This window comes from Salarias fasciatus, chromosome 16 (genome assembly GCF_902148845.1).
Source record: "Salarias fasciatus chromosome 16, fSalaFa1.1, whole genome shotgun sequence".
NCBI lineage: Eukaryota > Metazoa > Chordata > Actinopteri > Blenniiformes > Blenniidae > Salarias > Salarias fasciatus.
The window spans coordinates 21,849,453-21,855,465 of NC_043760.1; positions in this window are offsets into that span (position 1 = coordinate 21,849,453).

Below are 6,013 nucleotides of genomic sequence, written 5' to 3' on the forward strand. Positions count from 1 at the left end.
CCACACCACCACCTCCAGACAGCAAAGCTAATACCCACCCTTTTAATGACATTAGATTTGGAGTAATGCCATTCAGTATAGCACTGATATTATCTTCTATTTGCATCATTCAGCCAACGACACAGCCGGAGCTCGGGCCGATAGAGAGCTGGTCATTTCCCCATCCATTTCCACTCGGATGACAGATGTCAAGATGGAAACTGACTATTATTTACTGTAGCCATGTTTTTATCACACGCAGACATGATGTCTCACTTTACCCCGGGCTGTCAGCCAGTGCAACAAAACCTGTCTTTTTGTGATATTTGGAATACACCCCGTTAATAATTCTGATTCTTGTTTGCACTGATAAAACGTTCTAGATGGATATACGCTCACATAAGTGACTGTCCAAATCAGTAAACTACATGATGTAAGTCCCATATCTTAATATAGTCCTGGAGTGACAAAGATTGATGACGATACGTTAGTTTTAGCATCTTTCTGGCACTCTCAGCGTAAAGTGATTTAATAATCCCTGCCTGTGCATGCTCAAACACTGCTTCGTAAAAATTCCTCATCTCAATAAGCACCCATACTCTCCACTTCAGGTGTGATGATGGCGCTGTAATGAACATGCCACAATTGCTTTTGAGTGATTCAAAATCCCCGTGCAGTGCGCTGGGTCCCCCTGTCATTGAGAATGAGTAAGCAGCATTACCAGCCCATCAGCATTACAGGTAACAAAATCTTTTTCTTTTTTTTTTTTTTTTTTTTTTTTTAACTGACAGTGAATTCTCCCTCCCATCAGAGCTCCCAGTGCCTAATTAAATGTATTTAGCATCATAAATATTCCAGGGGGACAGGTTGACACGATGAATTAATGTCTCGCCTCAGTACCAGAGCCTCTCTATTGGCTGTGGAGAGAAAGTTAGCCTGATGCCTGATGGTAAATGCTGTTCGGCGCACTTCTTGTTATAAATCAGCGTCGCGTTTGTTTTCTGATAAAGTGAAAACTCAAAACTGCATCAGTGCTTGTTAGTATCCTGGACTGGAGAGGTGCTGCTTTTGGAATATTTGTAATGAAACTCAGCTGATGTTAGTCAGTCTAATTTGTTAGTTGTATTTTTCCTATCAACTTGTGGAAAAATCATCTTTCAGCTCTTTGGTCAAACTGAACTCACCTTTAAACACATGACTGAAGAGTTTCATAGTTTCGTGTCATGCAAAGAAATAACTTTTACCTTTAAGAGTGAACAAGCCCCACTTCGCCGGTGAGACGTTTTTCAGGTATGGCTGAATATCACTGTGTCCTTGTAATTGAATATCTAGACTCACACTCACTCGGGATCCGTTTGCACACAGTGTATCCTACATGTCGTCTCAGTCAGGGAGAGGATTGTCCCCGGTGAGCTGCTTTGGCAGTGCAGCCGCTATAAGCTGCTGGGGTATTGGGGTGGTACAGCCCCACCTAACCCGGCTGGGATATCCACCAGTGCACGGCACAAATCCCCACGCAAGACAGCGACAATTTTGGATGACTTCCTTGGGGTTTGAAGCTGATCCCAGGTCTTCATCCTTGAAGAGGGAAATATTTCACAGCTTATTTGCTTCACTTTTTTTTTTTTTTTTTCCCTTGAAAAACAAGAAAAAGTGTCCTTGTGTGTTAAGCCACCAGAACAGATAAAGCTGCCAGGCTGGGCAGAGGGGGGGCTGGGCGCAGGATAGAATTACACATTATTGTGTTCATTTTTAAATCTAGATATTTTTCCTAATTTCCTCACATTTTCTCTTACCTCTGAAAATGCACAGACATCACTTTTCTTTCCCCCAACACATGTAATTGCAATTTGCAAGAGCTAAACTAATTTTACGACACAGGGACACCTGTATTCATCTCCATATTAATAGAAAACAGCAAGTATAAATCCCAATTTTCCAGCAGCCAGTGTCAGTGAAGATGTTCCTTGAGGGAGAAGGCTGTCTCTTCTCCATTAAAATATTGGTGCTCTCCCTTCGCTTCCTCTCCAGAGCGTCCGTTTTGAGCCTAAATCAGATATCATAATTATGAATGGCACCCAATCTACATCACTGGGTTTGACACTTGTAATATCCATATATGCCAATGCACATTTAAGTTTCCACGATTGGGGTGCTCTGTGCTGAATTATGGCATCTGTGTGGCGCCGCTCTAGAATACAGGCCCCTGTGAGTCTCATTTAGCTGTGGTAAAGGGGGGGTTTGACTGATCGGCTCATTTGGATTAGGCACAAGTGCTCTGCCCTGAAACATCTTTTGAAAAAGAAAAAAAAAAAAAAGAAGAGAACAAACTTTTTCTGAAGCCACCAAAGACTCTCTCTCTACAATTAATCCAAGCTATTAACAGAAGGTAAAACAAAAACAAAAGAAAAAACCTAAATTAGTTATAATACAAATTGAGAAAACATTTTCATCATTGTGTTTTTAATAGACAATTAGAATTACGGTTGAACATTTTAGCCGTTGCGAAGTCTGGCTTGGGGGCTGTATCTGTGCGCCTGTTTCCCTTTGTGTGTAAGTCATACCATGGACAGGGAAGCACAGGAGCCTTTGTCAGGTCAGGCTCTTCAAAGCTACGGCTGATGTAGGTGGCCTACGTCGCCTCATTAGTAACAACATGAGCGGTGGTCTAATGAACTTAAGACAATGCTAATTAATTGAAGAGAACAAAGGCTTAACATTTTTTAGAAAGTGTGAAGCGCTGGATCTGCTTGTATGACAGCGTTTAAGCCACCTTAATCCGCTTGTGATGCGGCGCGTGGCGCCTCGACCGCGCGGCGCCCCGACCGCGCGGCGCCGGGGCAGGTCAGCGGGAGCAGCTCCATACCTCAGCAGATACAGTCACCTGTGACAATCCTTTATGGGCTGATAAAGTAAGGGAAGTCTCTCAAGGAACTGTGCACTGACTTGGCGGAGGGTCTCCCCGGGGAGCAAGTGTCAGGGTTGTCTATCAGAAGGCTGAAAGGAGAAAAGGGACGTGTTACCGGGCTCTATTGTATTCCGGTTGTCATTGACTGATCGGGTCCATTTAGCTGGCTTTCACAGTGAATGAAACCACCTGAATAGATGAAAGCGAGACAGCCTTCCCGACAAACAAGGAGCCCTGGAATATTCATGGAGGATCTGTGAGGAAAAGATTAATGTATTAGAAATTAAAATGGGGCCCGGACGTATGATCTTGCTCTAACACTTGGCCAGACCTGTGTCACCCGCCGCTAGCGCCTGAAGTCGGCACATGCCGCTGCCAAGGTGGAGAGGAATCATTAAGCACCCTGCCATTGTGTGAGCAGAATAATCAAACTTCACCCCCACCGCCACCGCTGCCGCCGCCGCCGCCACGCCATTCTTTCCTGCAGCACTGACAATGAATAATTCTGGAGCCATTTGCAATGTTAACGGCACCTATCTGGGCCATCCATGCCTTTATGATAAGAGCTCCAAATATGCATTTCAACGGTCTGAACAGAAGCTGCTTCTCCGGCATTTCAAAGGACACCTGTCAGTCATCTGAAAGAGCTGTCAGTCTCTGTCACGCAACGGTGCCAGTGAAATGGCCCAAAAGATAATCTTTACTCTCTCTCTTTCTCTCTCTCCACCTCTCTCTTTCAGATCAGAGCAGTTACATTTGCAATGGAGTGACAAGTGATTTACACTGGAAAATGGATTGTGTTTAAACTGAAAAAGGGAGGTTTATTCTTTTAGGCTGTGATATTCTTTGCCAGTGTACAGCTGTATCAAATATGCTATCATAAATGTGATCTGGGCGGCACTGAATGTCATTATGTGTGATACCATGAGCACTAGATGGGCTACTGAGCTCAAAAGGTGACTTTGATAAAGCCTATCTCTTCAAACAGAGCTAAATGTCTGTGAGGGGAAACGCGTGAGTCGGGTGGGATCAAACAGGTTTGAGCTTCCTAAAAAGTTTGACCTTCTTTTGTTTTAACTGGAGTGAGTTTTACAAACAGAGGAACATCTCTGTGGCTCATCTGCCACACTGGGTATTGCTCTAAAGATTTTACCTCAGTAAAATCCTTCTTTACCCCGAATTGCCTCTTCGACTAGACATGCCGATGTGATTTAATGAGCCAGACTCTTCTCACACGGAAACTTAGCTGACAAGGAGGCAAGAAGCCCCTTGCCCCTCCACATGTAGGCCAGAAATTTGTTTAAGCACGACTAACTTGTGTGCCACCAGCTGTTGGTGATATTTACAGCTGAGTGCGGAGGATGTGTTTGGACCGAGGCTTGCAGGGCCAGGCCTGCTCCAGACCCGGTCCCCGCTCCCCTCATGGCCACTCCAGGGGCGAGGACAGCCAGCACTCACAGCACGGAGCATGATACCATGAAATCACAACACAGAGGTACACGGAATGGCACAAAACTCCATTTTACATGCCCTGGACAGCTTGCTGGCTCAGCAGGGTAATGAACAACCCATGTGCCTAAAATATACAGACTCTGGAATTAGAGAATGACCTTTATGGCAAGTCCATCCTCTCCAAAATCCCTGCTGTCACCCTGTAAAATGCACGGCCAAACAAAGTAAAGGAGATCCCTATATGAGAGGGCCAGCTATTTCTTTGACCATGCGCTCAATCATAAAGAGATCACAGCTGAATTGTGGCACATTATTTCATGCGTTGCACACATTTCGATCACTGAAGTCCACTACAAGTGCCTGAAACTGTCTTCAGCGCGCTCCTGGGAACGCTGCCAAAAGCCAGAGTCACTTTAGTTCACCCAGTGCGAGCCAATGCGGAGCTCTGTGGAGCTCCTTATGCTTACCCATCCAAAATTCTTTGTTGTTTTCCAGCAAATCGAGCCATTTTCACACAGAACAAACAGCAATTTGACAGGCCGTTTGAATCCCGGGAACTCCTCTCCGTCGCATACTTTCCACACCATGTCCGCTCCTCCAACAATCTCCTCATTGTGGCTCAGCGCGGACGCGGTTCAAGAAGTGAGTCACTCGATGAATGTTCACGTTCATTTCAGAGCGCAGTAGGACGGCATAATCCCTGATACTGAACCCTGACTCACCGGCTTTTTGAGTGTTGTGTCCTTCTTCTTCCATTGTGGAAAAAAAGCACTGGCACTTGCACTTTTGAGTGGCTAAAGTTCAGCCGCGCACTCGCCGATGACATTACTCGTGTCAAAAAGACAACAAGACCGTTGTGAACAAACACAGTATGGAGGAACCCGCCGAAGACGAACGAGCACGCGATCAAATAATTCACGAGTGAATGAAATGTTGTGAGTTAATCAAATGAAGTGAATAAAAGAACAAAAGGGGGTAGTTATCTTGTCGACTGAATCCCCCCCATTTTGAAATCCTCACACAAATGAATGTCAATAGATGTGCTTGTACAACAGCTTCCTTTACAAATTATTCAGTGACTACAATTTTGCAGTTGAAAAAGTCACACGTAGAAAGCCATTTACCTGAGTCACAAATGAGTATGTAATTGACTCCTTAGGGAAAATAACTCAGCTTAACTACTGGAAATAATGTGTAAATTCAATACATTTCCTAATGAGCTCATTTGAGTTTTGCTGCAATTATATTTGCTAGTCTAGGTGCAGATAGGATTCTGCAGCTGAGTTGAGGTGAATAAAACCACATCTCCCTTGTATTCATTAAAATTAGCATATGGACCTGTCAACACTTCTCCGAGGCTGGTTGTAACAATGCCATTTAGCCCTGCATCAAGCAATGCCAATAGAATGAATGCGCGCGGCGGGTAAATGCCTCCCCACCCTCAGCGACAGGGGCGGAATGGGACTGGCAGCGCTGGCTCTGACGCACAAAAGAGGCTGCATTTTAACAGCCAGGCCCTGGCCTCTGACCAGGGGCCATTCACATCAACACAACTTACACTCCACCATACCTCCCAGCCACCGGGCCAGCCAGCCAGCCAGCCGGCTCGGCGCGCACGCCGAGAGAGCGCAAGACGAGAGAAATGAAGACTGCGCGAGCGAGAGCGAGTGGAGG